The 17,372-nt window shown below is 35.8% G+C and overlaps 1 protein-coding gene across 6 annotated transcripts in view; it reads right to left on the reverse strand.

Moving 5' to 3' along the window:
• Window positions 1-17,372, reverse strand: part of Sona (sol narae metalloprotease) — a 96,678-nt gene that overhangs the window by 77,926 nt on the left and 1,380 nt on the right. For 3 of the 6 annotated variants that reach the window (XM_076764690.1, XM_076764337.1, XM_076764602.1), the window contains exons 1-2: window positions 9,053-9,420; window positions 2,798-3,115 (exon numbers count right to left, since the gene is read on the reverse strand). The exons of 1 other annotated variant lie outside the window; for it this stretch is intronic. The gene's annotated coding sequence lies outside the window, so the exon portion shown is untranslated. Of the gene's footprint in view, window positions 1-2,797; window positions 3,116-9,052; window positions 9,421-17,372 lie in introns of those variants that run through there. 2 more of the 6 variants (XM_076764433.1, XM_076764521.1) reach the window with 2 other exon arrangements.

The following is a 17,372-nucleotide window of genomic DNA, read 5'->3' on the forward strand; positions in this document are numbered from 1 at the left end:
TTTCTTTTTTGTAAATAAAAATTTATATTTTTGTTCCTAGATTCTTATGCGTAAAAAATTCTGTAAAAATTCACTGAAATACTTTTAATAATGAACAATGATTTTAGGGATTCATATCCATGATTTTAAGCTTTTGAAAAAAATTATATTTACGAGAAAGTAAATGTCACAAATTTTCATAAAGGTGTAGCAACGACAATCGATTGGCGTTGATGAAATTTGATTCGAAAAGAAGAAGGTGTATGGCTTTTCCGGGTATATTAATATAAATTGCCTTTTCTGTACGATAAGTGTTGTGGAAAGTAGAAGGTATTTTATGACTGTGCGTGAAAATGAGGAAATAACGATTTAGAAATTCAAATGTCTGCATCGTTACTTGTACATATGTATGTATCGATATTATAATTTCCGGTTTCGGTAAAAGTGAATTGCGTTCTTGGAAAGTAATTTTTCGGTCGTTTTTCCTGTACTATTATTTTTGGAAACTAGAATGGGAAACCCGCATCGCGTACGGGCTCATAAATGGAGGATTATACGCCACGACACGTGGACACGTTTCTATCGTTAAACAAGAACGACACATCGCACGTGCTTAATATACCAATTCCTTTCCGCTCCCTTCCGTTACAAAAAGATGCGCAAGTTGCTTCACATTCCAAGTACATGGATAAACGAGCAATTTTAAAAACCACGTTTCCCCTTTCTTTGCATATGGAACATTTCAAAAATATACAATTATTAACCTTTAGACGAACAAGATTCGACGAAATATTTTATACGTAATTTCAGTAACACTACTTGTATTCCAAAATAAGCTATTTTTATACATATATGTATAATCCAAAATACTGACCGATATTTATCAACTATGTATACATAATTATTATGGACACTATATCACGAAATTTCTTTTTAGAAGACTCTAATTCTTTGAATATGGCGCTTTATTTACTTCAAAATCACTTTTAAACGAACAATTTATAGCGTTATTTTTTAAATCTCCAAAATAAATGAAGGATTGAATCGAAAAACAATAAAAGTCTAATAGATTTAATTGAAAAGTTCGTGAAAAAAGTTTGATCATATTTGATGCTGAACGAGTAAAGAAATGTATGTACGATAATTTGAAGTTAATTAAGTCTACGTGATATATCGATATTAGTTCGTGCCAATGTTGTAATCGCAACGAATAGAATTTAATTATTGTCTACTAGAGCAAATTCAATCAAATCAAATTCCAATAAAATTAACGCGTGAATGGACGTTCGGTATTCATGTAATTCGATAGTTATGTAATCGCGAGTTATTACTTCTTCTTGTCACATCTAATTACTTCTTTGGCAAGCTTCGCAGAAGTTGTTTTTACGATGCAGGATCTTTGCCTCTGTCACTAATCAATCGAAAGCGTTTACGCGAATAATCAGTTAGAGACTGTTGCTGGTAACGTGCACGCGGGAAAAGTAAAATGAGAGTCGTTAATTGGAAAAAAAAAACGACAAAAATAGAAGCAGTCGATGCACAACCATTACAGAGCTCGAGGTAATTGCACGTTCGCGAAGCATTTATTTTGTGCAATCAAGGATACATCCGACAGAAAATATAATTATCGACCATTTATATTCACGTAGGAACTAATAACTTAAACAATTTCTTCGTTTACTGCCCGAACTCGTTCTCTTCCAAATTATGGAAGTTCTCAATCTCTTCCACGAATCTGATTTATTACCATAAAATCGAAGTGTGGCTCAATTAAATCACTTCTTGTTTACAAATCTTTCTACCAAGTATGTTCTTGGTGTAGAATTTCGCTATATTTATCACCGTACACTACCTTTCTAATCACATTCCATTAATATATTCAACTCTTAATCGTGATAAAAATTTGGTGTAAAATATTAGGTGTAGATACTCAATACTTTTTAAGATGTAAATAATTAAAGTGGAACAATTATAAAGTATAACCACATCGACTATTCACAGGATGTCTCGTAAAAAGTAATATTAATTTAGTTTATGAGTTCCTGTATATTATTGTTTTGAAAGAAAATATGTGCCAAATACAAGTTTATTGATTGTAATACTGTAACAATTAGGGGAATTGTTTTCATCAAAGTTGAATGACACTCATATACTATAGTGAATCTATAACATACACAACATACAGAGTTCGACCACCCCTGGGAAAAATTTTAATGGCAGATTCTAGAGGCCAAAATAAGACGAAAATCAAGAATATCAATTTCTTGACTGAGACTTCATTAAAAATTTATTAAAAAATTAAATTAAAAATATTTCAAATCATTCTGAAAAAATTATTTTTGGTTGCAGGGTTCAATTACAATAATTTTTGGTGAATAGACCTACCCCCGAAATCCTATTCATTTTCGAGAAAAAAATTCAGTACAGGCGGAATTTTAAACGTTAATAACTTTTTAACGAAGCCTCCATCAACAAATTAGTATTTTTGATTTTCGTCTTATTTTAGCCTCTAAAATCTCCCATTAAAATTTTTCCCAGGGGTGGCCGAACACCCTGTACACAAAAATTTAGAAACTGAATTAATATTAAATTTCACGAGTCATCCTGAGAATAGATAGGGTTATATGGAATTTATAATTCTCCCACTTTAATTATTTATATTTTAAAAAGTATTGAACATCTACATCCAATATTTTGCATATTCCAAAAGGGCTCTACTATCATTCTGTAAAAGCACGTTAAAATCGATCGAAGATCTCTAATTTTGGACATGAAATATCGTTTTACTATCAGTTGTATTGAATTGATAAAAACTTACGTCATTTATGGTCGGTAGGAGTAGGGCTGCGTCGATCGAGAGTCTTCATGTTTCCATCGTCGCGAGCGTCGCGATCCTCGGTATCATCGTGCCGACAAAAGGATCGAAGGGTTGCACTGACGCGCTAAAGTCGACCACGAGGGTTCAGAGACGCTTTATTCCACTCGACGAATCCGTAACCCGTTAAAAGACCTTACTTCCGGCGTGGTTCCGGTGCTCACCAATTCCGTGATCACTGCACATCCAACACACTTAGCGGTTCCCGTCTCGTCCTGCGACCCCGGTGCTCGTTTCCTCCGTTCGTGATCGCGACGCAAACTAGACAAGTTTCAGGAAACGCGTGATTTTTCGGGGACGAGTCGGGGGACGCGACCCGTCGAGTCGAATTCGAGCTCTCTTTCTCGTGCAAAACTTTATACGAAAAAACTCGTCCTCCCGGTTACGCAAATACAGAACCCGGTGGCCAAGAATGAAATGTTGCCAGCCGTTTACGCCGAAAACCGGAGAAAATAACGTTTCACGGTTGTAAGGTCAAAGTTTAACGAGTTCCTACGGATTTTACTTCTTCTTTCGCGAAGAAGGGGTAGAAGAATTTATGGCGGAGAAACGAAGGAAAAGTATAGGCAGCGAGTTAAAGAATTACCCAGATGGCAGATAAAAATGAATTCCTTTTTTTTATTTTACCATGCTTGGGAACCTGATTTTAAGAATATATCTTCGAGGTTTGACGTATGTATCTAGGAAAATGCGAAACGAGGAAGAGGTCGAAGAATTTATAGCAGAGAAACGAAGAAACGTAGAAAAAGTCGAGGGGTTACGTCTACCTAGATAGATAGAAGAAATTAATTCTTTTTTTTTTTGCATATTTGAAAGCCTGAAGAATATATATTGAAAATTTAATGTCCATATTGCTCCCTTCGCTGTACAGGTTAATATTTTGTTAGACTTGGACTCACGTGATTGATCATAGGCTTGCAAATAAATTCTATTGGAATAATTTAAGATTGTCTGCTTTACCAACGCAAACAAATTACATCCGTTTATGCGTCAAACGTTGTGTAAGTAAAGGTCACCATCGACTACGTATTTACAACGCAAAATACTAAATACCTGATACGAGTCACGAATACCTGAAGCTTGGTTCGGGACGAACATTGAAATTCTTAGAACTTCGTTCAAAGAATGTGAAAATCAAGATACTATCTGATAAACAGAGTTTTAAATATTTTCCAGAAATGCAAACTCGACAAAAATATAATTAATTTTAAATACGTACAAGTAAAATGAGATACAAGAATTTTTGTTAAATTCAAGAGACAGGAACCCTAACTGTTGGAACCAAAATTATTACTTTCAACCTAAATGAAAAATGATTGTTTGCTAATGATTTCTTCCGTAGAAATTTTTAGTATAACTATTATTTTTGCTACCTGGAAAGTGAAGGCCTTGGTAAATATACATTCGAAAGTTAATACTTTAGGAATTATTGTGTTTTATAATTTGTAGATCAACTGTATCCGATAACACAATAGACAATTTCGATACAGATATATTCGAATGTAATTGGAGAATCTATTTGCACTTCTTTCCTTTCAAATGTCTTATATATTCAAGTCTTATCGGTATCGTTGATCGACTCGAGCAAAGCGTTGAAGATGCTTGCCAGAAAGTGAAAGAAACTCGATTTCATTGAGAAAACCTGTGTGGAAGCCTACATTCACCCGGCTATCATTTCGACCACTTGCTATGAAAAACGTTCTCTGTGATCTACGTGTACTTGTGCCAACTGACTCGTAAATTAGGGAACTGAAACTATGTACATCAATTATCTCCTATATATATGTTTATCAAGCGCTTTTCATTTCTTCTGATAATGTCTAACGCGTTAAAGTTCGTATCTGTTATTTGTAATGGAACAAAAATCATATCGAAGATCCTTAGTTCCAACAAGAAATTTAAAAAAAGAATAAATTTGTTCGTATTAAGCTTCATACTGGTTAATAATTTTTTTTGGAGTGAACCTAGATATTCATAACTTTTCATTGTTTATTATTCTCTTTTTTTAACCCTCAAGTAAATTTTTGGGCCCTCCACAAGTTTAAATTAATAATTGTTTAATATATGTCAATGTAATTATTTGAAAATTTATGCAACCCTCCATTAGTTCACTATTTTTTGTTGATTCCCATTTACCAATTTGGTAAAAATTGGCATTAAGTAAAATAATTCTGTTGAGATTGAGAATCCACTTAAGGGTTAATTTCTCGTCGTAACTAAGGATCTTCAATATGATATTTTTCATATTTAATTAATTTCTGTCAACGACCTACACGATTTCTATTGTTAGTTTCTTCACAATTCCTTTCTATTATTTTGTCTCTCTTTAAAGTAAACTTAATGTCATCCATCTTTGTACGTTCTAATTTTATTTGTACAATTTTCTGAAAAATCTTCAATATTAAGTCGAAACGATTAAAATATATATAAATCAGCTTGTGCAAAATTGAAGATTCTCGTATTTATGTGGTTCGCCAAGCCTTTGCACTTCGATTTACAAAAGCATTGTATTATTTAAACTACATACTTCAAATTTATCGATAGTGATAGAATTTCCGAGAAGTTATAGACAATTTTGTTTTTATCGTATAAAGAAATGTAAAAAACAGCCATTACTGTTTTCCATTAAGTTGCTGAACAGTAGTGCATCGATACAACAATCACTAAGGCATAGATGACATACTTTATAATCTTATCTGGTATTTTACTTGGACCGTAAACGCCTGTATACGTATAGTTAAACTCGACTAAAGACGATCTAACGAGTTTTGTCTTTCAACAAATACGAATGTCACACTTTACATTATTAATATTTAAACATTTTATAACTTAACGCGTTGACTACTATGGTGGTCACTGGTGACCGACAATTGAAGCTTTAAAACGCTTACGATAAATGAACCTTATGGCTTGTAAATTTTTAAATAGTGTCACTGACGCGTCAACGTGCTAATAATAAATATATTTTAGAATTTAATAACATATAAAATGTAATTTACTTAAAGGCCCTACATTTGAACTTGATACGCGAACCAAAGTCTCCTCTTGATAAGATTAAGGTTACAGATCAAGACATTTAGACGAATAAATGTCGAGAACATATCATAAAATATAGAGAAGTAAAAATGCCGCAAGAAACGCATGCGAACGGAACAACGAGATGAAAGATTCGCGCGATTCCGTTTGAAGCGTGAGCGACAGACGCGCGCAACATCGGACGTTTAGCAACGGCTGCGAAACACCCGCTTCCTGACACCGACAATCATGTCCTAGAAGCCTGAATCAAATTCACCATCAAGACTCCTCATCAGCCAGTGAAAACGTCTATCCTCGAACGAAACGGTGCAATCGACTGTCGATCTGAAAGGAGCCCTACGCGTAACGATTTACGACTGTTTCTCCTGTCTCCAAAAGTCAAACACATTTTCTGCATTTTTCCTACAATATTTTCAGAAAAGGATGCGTTTAAAAATGAATCGAAACCTGTAATCGTTAGCGACGAGAAGAAATCCAATCTGGACGTGAACGATTACTTCCATTTATCATTGACACGATTTAAGAAAAGTAAAGAAGATCGCAGAGAACTCTGGAAGATGGATCAGTCATGTTTTGGGCTGTCTTTGAAAAGAATTTTTTAAGTAAAATCGTTTTCGTAAATGGTCATCAGATGTTAAACAAATAATTCTAGACACAGAGTATCTGCCCTTTTAATGTCATATATTCTTAAAGCGGATAACTAAATCTACAAGTGAATAAAGTTTCAACGAAATCGGTAACCCGAAGACCTTGCCCTCTCAAGTAACTCTAGGTACCTGATTGAATCGATAGTGTTCTTGTCTGACTATTACAAATAACAAAAAATGAAGGAAAATCCACTGAATACTAAATGAAAAGTAATTAAAAACGATTTTTTGAATAGGTGACAACGAATGTAAGTTGGCGACAGTGAGTCTAGTGAGAATGGTGGTAGATTGGTACGAATGGAGGGAGATATCTGGCGGGAGAACGGAACGAGGTGAGCGTCGTGTCGTGTGAAAAATGTGTGTGTATTTTAAAAATATTAGACATTCCCTGAACCGATAAATGTCGTTTTACTCGTGCCAAGTTGCACATTTTATCCTCCTCGGTCTAAGAAATACGAACTTATGGGATGTCCTAATACTACGTATCGTTGTTCTCGTAACGTAGTTATATTGTTAAGTTTTAACACTATTTCTAACACGATTTTATACATATCCATTTCGACTAAAAGGTGTCTTTTAACATCTTTGGTGTGGAAATAATTGTCAATGCGATTTATATTATTTTTGATATCGTGTTATTGTAGGAAATGATTCAACTTGGAAAATAATTTCAAGTTAAAATTTATCTTTTGACACCTTTAGGTCATCTAGAAATCATGTTTAAAATCATAGATTAGCTCTACGGACGATATTTGACTCCTGAGTAAAAACCGTACTGACCCACATGTGGGTCAACGGACAGTCAACGAGTGTATTAAGGGCTAAAGACTCTTTGACGCATTTAAAAGTAAGACATATTACAAATAATTGCAGAAACGGAAATAAACATTTGACTGATATAAGCTTTTGTGGTTTAATTTACCATAGTATGAGCTATAGACAACAGCGTTAATTTTTTTAAAAATGTGCAAGATATCTCGAGATCCCTGAGAATATTTATCAGAGAATAACGTAGCCATATTTAAAAATTTTAATTATTTCGGAAAATATAACAACAAAACGTACAAATTGTTCGTCAATCCCTAGAGAATATATTACAGTTTCAAGCACTTTTTGAATTTTTGCTTCAGCTCGTCCAGTTTGACTAGAATCGTGCACACCGATCAGCCATGTAGAAAAAGATTCGCTGGTATCGATGACGTCATAAACGCAAACAAGTATCATTATTAAAGAAATTAACGCTGTTTTCTATAGCTCATACTATGATAAATTAAACCACAAAAGCTTACATCAATCAAATGTTTACTTTCGTTTCTGCAGTTATTTGTAATATGTCTTACTTTTGAACGTGTCAAAGAGTTGTTTTATGCCCTGTTAAATACTCTCTGTTTTTGCTGGAAATACCAAAACTCTAGACAAATTGGGGCAGAACCTGATGCAGCTACCCGAGATGTATCGGGCTTCGTCCAAATTCGTCGTTTCTTTGACCGTCCAAACCCAAGTTTCGCACGCCTTTGCAAAACACCTTTCTCCTTTCGTATAAGCCGAAAGCAAACCTCGATAAATCTTTAACTAATTTATAGACGTTCGTGGGAAAAAAGAACACTCTCAAGTTTTAGAAACGCCGTCAGAAAGTTGCCCAGTGGATCGTAATAAAAAGAATCCACTGGTTGCAAAAGGTCGAAACACGAACGCGCTCTTAAATAATTTCTATAATCCAATAGTTGTCGGAGCAACTATTCCGCGTTGGAATGCAAAGTTCTGCATTATTTTCTCTTTCGCCTTTTCACCGTTTCTTCGCGAGGATCGTCTAGTAATAAAACCGTAGCGCGTGCTTAGACTTTCCTCGCGCCATGGAAACGCACTACTTCCGACGATCGCAGTCGGGCAAACTTTATTCGCGAACAACGAACGTAAATTAATTTCTGTTTACGTAAATTCGAATAAACTCGAATAATTATTTGTTATTTGTTATTCGCAAATAAAGGCAAGATTGCACCGACGATCGAGTATAGGGTGAAAGTACCTAACGTGGTCCACCGATCGAAATACAGTTCGATCTGTTCGTACAGAACAGATTAGGACTATCGCAATATAAAAATTGTTAATTCGGTAAAAATAAATCGCGAACGAGAGATTTTAGCGGTTAGAAAATATTATGAAAATAAATGAACTGTATTAGGTACTTGAACCCTCCTATTTCTCGATAGGATTTGTATTCAACTGGATCGTTAGGCGCGCGATAAACGTCGTAAGCGGGTCGTACGATAATTTACGACGCGTACGGGAAAAAGCGATTTCCAGGCCAAAAGATTGTCGTCGATCGAAAAAGACAGGTGGCAGATTACGAGCACATAAACGCGTCCTTTTCTCCGGTTTTCCTTCTCCGCGAGAGACACGGGAATCTGGCACAAGTGCACCCGTGCATCGTGCACGTCCTCCGTAGTACGTGCACTTTCGCTGTCGTTCCGAGACGAACGAACTCTATCCGGCCACAATGACGAACAATCCTTACGCGTTAAGTGATATCCTGATAGATCCTGGCCGCATCCGGCAGCTTCCTTATCCTTGTATCTCTCTTCGAGACCGTACGACGTACGATTTATAAAAGCTGTCACAGGAGCGAAACGCGATTTTTACCTCTCACGCGTCCGCTTCTCTGGACCCAGACGTTTTCGCGCTACGCGGACTCGAATTCACGGGCATTTCTTTCCGTCACCCTCGAGACACCCTCGCGGCGAGGACACGCTTGCCTCTGAAACCGGCGCCGTATTCGCGGCCGAGGAGGGGGCGAGCAAACGAGTGGCTGGGCAGAGAGCACACCGCGGGATTGGAAATTAATGCGAATGCGCGAACGGACTCGGTCTAACTGCGGCCGACGATACCCGTCGACGTCGGTGGCAAAAGTGGAAGGTAGGGGAACAGGACCCCGGGGACTGGGGACTGGGGACCAGCTCCGACAGTGGCGATTGTGATTGTTGGCACGATCGTAGGCAGCCCGCGCCAAGAGAAGGTTGCCTTCGCCACCGATCGCTACGCTACTGTTACTCCTTTTAAAAAGACTCCGCGGAAGAGAGGGGGATGGGACTGTCCCCGTTATACCCTTTCAGTCTCGATATTACAACCCCTAAAAAAATATTCCGATTATCGAGTCTGTTTCATAAGAGACCCGATAAATCAGAAAACAATAATTTTCTTCGTAAAAAATTGCGTACAAATCGCAAGTAGGGGAGACCGGGTCTAGAAGTTCCGATTTTGAGAAAACAAAAAATGACTGTCGTGGAGCAAGTTGTTACTAAGGAGTAAGTGTTACTTTCTATGAGACATTTCTTTCTCTGATGAAGTAAAACACAATTTTATTAATAAGGTTTGTGTCTGAGATTTCCCTCATTAGCGATTATCTTTTGACAACGTTTAGGCATGTTTTCTACCAACTTTTCTGCATATGACAACAAAGATCTAAATATCTTATGAATTTTTCTACTTCAAAGTACTTCAACGAAGCTAATTTCGATGGTAACGAATTACTAGGAAATTAAAAATATAAGCTCGCGTTCATAAGAGCATCAAAGTGGAAACGCGTAATGGCAATTATAAAAGCAAAACATAAGATAATGCACAAGTTGGAAAGTAGTGAGAGTGACGTAAAACAGTGAAATACTGTAGTTATCGGTCTCCGTTAAGAATCCGCGATGCATCGATAGATTTCGTGGAAATACTCTTGTAAGGGTATTTACCCAATAAATAAATAAACAGTATTTTGTATGTTTTTTTTAGCTCCATTAATACGCATTGTTTGCAGTCTGAATCATTAAAATCCTTCAGTCCATCCAGAAGTTATGATTTTTTAAGCATATGCATGAAATTTCGGAGAAACATTTCTGGCCATACAGTATATTTGCGGTAAAGAATTTTTTTCTCGGAAGTGGGTAGGATTTCGAAGGTATGTCTATTGACCAGAAATGCTGGTAATTGACCCCTGCAACTAAAAATAATTTTTTCCGAACGATTTGAAATTTTTTAATTTTGTCGAAAAATTTCACACCTACTTCAATTTTTTTCTCGAAACTGTGTAGGATTTTGAGGGTATGTTTATTCGTCACAAATGATTGTAATTGACCCCCGCAACCAAAAATAATTTTTCTAGAATGATTTGAAATTTTTTTTTTTCACCGAAAAATTTCAGCAGCTACCCCCTGTCGATTGCTCTTAAAAATTCCTTTTTGATGTTTAGTAATTTTGTTTGATGCCGTACAGAAAAGTTGTCTAATACTTTTTTGTAGGTACTCATGAGCTCTACTTCAGAAAAAAGTTTCATTGAAATATATTCACAATTGTAAGAGATATGACTGTTTAAAAATTGGACCATTTTTATGGGGTTTTTCTCATTTTGCGAGGTCAAGGACCAACTTTTCGAATATTTTTGCAATTTGCACATATTCTCCATCAAAATACGCGTAATTTGCTTTTTTAAACATTAAAATCGTCCAATCCGTTCAGAAGTTATGACGTTTTAAAAATTCGCATGAAAATTCGAGCAGACATTTCTGGCCAGAAATTATATTTTTGGTGAAGAATTTTTTTCTCGAAACTGAGTAGGATTTCGGGGGTATGTCTGTTGACAAAAAATGCCTACAATTGACCCCTGCAACTAAAAATAATTTTTCCAAGACGATTCGAAAGTCTTTTTTTTCACTCAAAACTTTCAGCACTTACTCGAATTTTTTTCTCGAAAGTGGGTAAGATTTCGGGAGTATGTCTATTCACCAAAGATGATTGTAATTGTCCCTTGCAACCGAAAATAATTTTTCCAGAATGATTTGAAATTTTTTAATTTAATTTTTTAATAACTTTTTAACGAAGCCTCAATCAAGAAATTGATATTCTTGATTGTCGTCTTATTTTAGCCCCCAGAATCTCCCATTAAAATTTTTTCCAGTGTTGGCCAAACACTTTGTATATGTTTAAAAATATTACTCTAATCGATATGTATAAATAAATGGTACAAAAGGGGAAACAGCTAAAACGGGCGATTGATAACGTTGTGGAAAACGATTGTTTACGCGATACGTTCCCCCCGTTTCTCGAGATATTAAAAACCGAACGCACCGGATGGCTCTTGTTCTTCAAGAGGAAGCGTTCTGAGGAACGAAATTATTGGCTGCGAGGCCGGAAACGCGTGGCACGGTTCGCGTGACTCGATCGAACCGAATCTCTCGGGCCGAAGATCAGTCTTGGCAGACTCTGACGTCCGATTCTGACCTCCGAGTAGAAAACGTGTCCCGTTGAAAAAAAAAAATGAAGACAAAGCAACGTGGCTCGCGAAGAAACAAAGAGCAGAGAAGTAGAAGGGAAACGAGCCCGGAGACTCGCGATTAGAAGCGATCGTTTTCCGGTTTTCCGTTTCAGAGCCACAGGCCTGCCCCTGTCTTTTCCTTCCTACTTGCTCCTTCGTCTCGAGGTTCGCCTTGTCTCCCGAGAGGGAAAGTATTTTATACCACGGTTGGCTTGGCAAGAGAAAGGGGACACGGTTCGCTCCTAATTTCTGTTTTAACTCGGTGAACCTATACAGGGTGTACCCTAACACGCGGGACCTAGGTTCAGCTGTCAATCGACACCATACCAATCAAACTCAAGGGGGCAATCTAGTCGACAATCTCAAGAAAATCATTTCTTTTTTATTTCGTTTTTTGAAAGCAACATACTTTAAATACATTTTTCTCGAAACTTTTCCGAATAATTACCATGATATCTCAAGTTCTAGTTGATCGATTGCGACCAAAGGGTATAGCCGAATAAGGGGGGTCAAATGTGCCCCCAAACCGAATTGAACGAACGATGAGTCATTCGATAGCTTATCCAAAAAAAACCATGTGTGCAAATTTTTAACTTGAAATCTCGACCGTGGGGGTAGTAATGGGGTGAAAACGAAAATCATGTTTTTGAACAATTTCTCTTAACCTATTGAGTAAAAAAATGTAAAAAAATTCAGAGACACTTCGGGTACTGGGATACATATTTTGGGAGATTTTCAGATTTTTTGATCGAAGAACCAGGTAGTAAAAAATAAAAAACCGCAAAAAATGCCGAAAAATACCAATTACGTATCGAAGGAGGCCCGGAACTACTTTTATACTTTTACAGTAAACACGTATTGCTATTACTATTATTCTCAATTTTTTTCAGATTTTTCATTTTGGTGCGCCGCAGTGAAAAAAAATAAAAACCGATTTTTTCTTCATTTTCTGCGTATTAGAGTAACTTACACGTTGAATTTTTATGCATTCTTCAATATACGAGTGTTTTGTATACTGTTTAATGTTTCTACACTAAGCAGAATTACATAACAATTGAAAGAAATAAAATAAACCAACCGTTGAGCGCAACATATCCTAAAAAATCAACGATGTTTTCAACAGGATCGTTGGCACAGTGTTAGAGTTTCCGACTGTGGAACCGCTGGAAGTTTTTTTACCGTAGGTTCGAGTCTCTCTTTGGGACTTAGAATTTTTTTTTATTCGTTATTTTTTTTTCAAATTCTAACTATATAACAATGATTTATATTTATTTATAAATATTCTAAAGGTATTTTACAAATATTTTAACCTGAAATATCTATAAATATAATTTTGGAGCGTCTTTGCGTCCTTATTTTTTTTGTCAACCACGATTATTGTTTAACATCTCTTAAACTGAACTTAATGTGAAATGTTAGTTATCAAATCTCTTACCTTTGACTATTGTGAATGGATTAGAATAGAAGATTCTATACTGGCTTACTATTACTTCTTCTCCCCCTTCGATCAAGCAGATCTTTCCTTTTTTTTCTCTTTCTTTGATAAATATGAATGTTTGCTACAGAGTAACCTGCTAAAGAGTGACTAATAACGAAAAATAATCTTACGAAAAAAACGATTCCTAATAACTACAATGTACCAGAAAACTGTGTCATAAACCGAATTCTCAAATCACTTTGGATTTTAACAGTATATTAAATATTGCTATAGTTTAACAATATGTATCCTTAATTTTTTTGAAATTATTTTTAAATGATGTGGAGATAAGAAAATCATCCTATGCAAAAATCGCTCCAAAATTATATTTATAGATATTTCAGGTTAAAATATTTGTAAAATGCCTTTAGAATATTTATAAATAAATATAAACCATTGTTATATAGTTAGAATTTGGGAAAAAAAATAACGAATAAAAAAAAATTCTAAGTCCCAAAGAGAGACTCGAACCTACGGTAAAAAAAATTCCAACGGTTCCACAGTCGGACACTCTAACGCTGCGCCAACGATCCTGTTGAAAACATCGTTGATTTTTTAGGATATGTTGCGCTCAACGGTTGGTTTATTTTATTTCTTTCAATTGTTATGTAATTCTGCTTAGTGTAGAAACATTAAACAGTGTACAAAACACTCGTATATTGAAGAATGCATAAAAATTCAACGTGTAAGTTACTCTAATACGCAGAAAATGAGGAAAAAATCGGTTTTTATTTTTTTTCACTGCGGCGCACCAAAATGAAAAATCTGAAAAAAATTGAGAATAATAGTAATAGCAATACGTGTTTACTGTAAAAGTATAAAAGTAGTTCCGGGCCTCCTTCGATACGTAATTGGCATTTTTCGGCATTTTTTGCGGTTTTTTATTTTTTACTACCTGGTTCTTCGATCAAACAATCTGAAAATCTTCCAAAATATGTGTCCCAGTTCCCGAAGTGTCTCTGAATTTTTTTACATCTTTTTACTCAGTAGGTTAAGAGAAATTGCTCAAAAACATGATTTTCGTTTTCACCCCATTACTACCCCCACGGTCGAGATTTCAAGTTAAAAATTTGCACACATGGTTTTTTTTGGATAAGCTATCGAATGGCCTATCATTCGTTCAATTCGGTTTGGGGGCACATTTGACCCCCTTATTCGGCTATACCCTTTGGCAAGTATCTTCGACGTGTGTGTCTCTATCGTCTATAGCGAAGTTTTTAACTGTTTGTTTGGCTCGTTAAAATGGAACAATCAATAAACTAACTTTAAAGTGCTGTCAAAATGTTTGCACACTTTTGGTACTCACGATAGGCGCGTCTACAATAAACATAATGGATGTTCGTTCGTTTACTTCTGATAAGAAGAACGACCAATATCGTAACAACCGTGCAGACATATTCAATCGAAGGAGATCTTTTAAAACAACTGTATCGTCGACGATTTTAAATATATTTTCATGAAAAACATAGTGTCACGATGTCACAAATCCTGATACAATAATGTGTTATGATTCTTTAAAAAAAAATCTCAAATGGCACCTAAACAATTAACCTCTAGACTACGATATCGCCCTAATGCTTATTTTCGGAAATCTTTTATGATTTTCATCGATGTACAAATTGTCAGGATAAAGTCTCGAAGGAAACTTTAAATAGAAAATTTAGACTCCTTAGGAGAACAGTAAACGATTACAATTTAGTTCTCTGTTTTGATTTCGCAGAATTTAAACCTTCCATTTGTATAAATGGTGGCCTGTTCGAATATCAAAGTTACTCGTTGCATCTGAATAAGGATTTGGCCCGTCACTGTCCATTTGTTGTTAGACTACGGTACAACAAAGGCGATCGGAAGAAGGTGGGGATTTTATCACATGGCGCAGACGCGAACGGGGGCCGCTTTTCTACCGGAGAGACGAGGATGCAGCCTCTTGGCTAAAAGTGAAATCGTCTGTACGGCCAGGCTTGTATCATAGCCGTTATTATATGTTATGGCAGGGTTCGGAAGAGTCGAGAGACCGCGATTACAGCAGCTCGAGCACCGGAACACTCGCGGCGGGCGCGTGCGCGACCGGATATCGCGTCTCAACATCGATCAAAGGAACACACGGACGTATTCGACGAAACTGAAAATAAAAGTAGCAATTATTTGTCCGTGAACGAGACCAGATCCACGGGGAAATCCGCGTATTGTTTCCAGCTGGTAGCCGAGTAAACACAAGGCGCAGGTATCTGCGTTAATTACGAAAGTGAAAGTATGGGTCATTCAACGATGCTGGAGTGTACGTATTCACGTATATACGTGCATATGAAATAAAAAGAAATCTTCTTTACGTTCCTTTTACGTAATTGATCTTGATACTGTTACTGCCGTTTCGATTATCCACGCGGTGAGACCGAACTACGGCCACGAGCAAAACGGCAAACACCAAACGATTATCATCTCGTAACGACCGTGAAGCACCGTTTTCCCCCCGGAAAAACCGTACGAATGTCGATTTCAAAAATTTGACTGTACAATGTTTGTTTCTTGAATCAGTCGAATGCACGAACCTTGTTTTCTTCGTTTATGTTATTCGTAAAGCACTGTGCTTCGTTTCAAAGTTTTTATGACGCCATGTTTCTTTCTGAATTGCATGTCGAACGTGTCGAAACAAACGTTCGCTTAGCTAAGTAATATTTGAAATAAATTGCATTTGCAGAAGCTTTTTTGATACATTTTGTACTGTGCTTCGTTTCAAAGTTTCTATGACGTCATGTTTCTTTCTGAATTGCATGTCGAACGTGTCGAAACAAACGTTCGCTTAGCTAAGTAATCTTTGAAATAAATTGCAGAAGCTTTCTTGGTACACTTTGTACTGCATTTTCAAACAGACTTTTACTTTAGTAAACTTCATTCACCATTTTCTTTTATTTCCGCACGAGTCCCTGTGGTCTTCCTGTTATCATTAGACCGCGGATGTTTATGCATTTATGGGAAATTTTAATTCTCAAAAACTACAGAATGCACTTAACATGCAAAAATATAAGAAATACTTCAAGTAAAATACGAACTATTATACATAGGGGTTGAGACAACCCTCTATAAAGCTTCCGTTTTATTCATTCTATTAATACAAATATTAATTTCCATAAACATCCGTCGTCCAGTTATAATATTCTATAAAGGCCTAAAATTCAGATGAAACAAAAGTTAATCACAAATTCGTTCGAATTCTCGTTTTATAATTAATTTAAGAAGAAGCAATCATAAGTATCATAAGTATTTTACTAAGGAATCCTTCGAAAGAATTGTTAACATTGATGTTTATAATTTGTAGATAATTGTTCTTCTATGATTCTTATTTTCTGGTTGCATTCGGTCGAAATAGTACCACGGTGGAGTATTCGTTCTGAAAAGTAAAACAAAATTATTTTTGCATGTAAATCACATTTAATCGAGATATTATTTTATTCCGACGAAGAATATATTTTTTAATAAAAAAAAATACCTCTGTAATTGAATAATTCCTGTACCCTGAAATTTGTTAATATGATTTTCAAACGTACAACGCGAATGATATTTGAATGCAGGATTCGTTATGTGCGCGCAAAATACTTGCCTCTGCTGCATTTTTATGATACACGCCGTAAATTATAATCATATCTGCTTTCTCAGCGTTTGTGAAATCCATTTTCCTTATTATGACGAGTAGTTGTAATCTCTACTCAAATAATACTAATGGAATGTACGTCATTTCACGTATTCCCGAGATTGTTAATATGATAAACACACTTGGCGATCTCAACACTGTACATCGCGATCTAAACAATCGTTCGTTAAAATGCTTGAAAAATGCATTGAAATTAAGAAATGGTATTGCATTAAATATCGTTTATTTTCTTCGCTATTTTTATATATTTTTTGCGATATTAATAATATCGTTTGTATTTATTTCGTCTCTGAAATTCGATTCGTTCGTTTAAATCGCTCTAATATTGGGCGACTGAGATTGCAACAATCTAATCTCTGAGTTATTCAATTTATTAAATATTCAAAATGCCCATCGTGGACTTATAAACATTT

The sequence above is a fragment of the Colletes latitarsis genome, chromosome 1 (assembly GCF_051014445.1).
Source record: "Colletes latitarsis isolate SP2378_abdomen chromosome 1, iyColLati1, whole genome shotgun sequence".
NCBI lineage: Eukaryota > Metazoa > Arthropoda > Insecta > Hymenoptera > Colletidae > Colletes > Colletes latitarsis.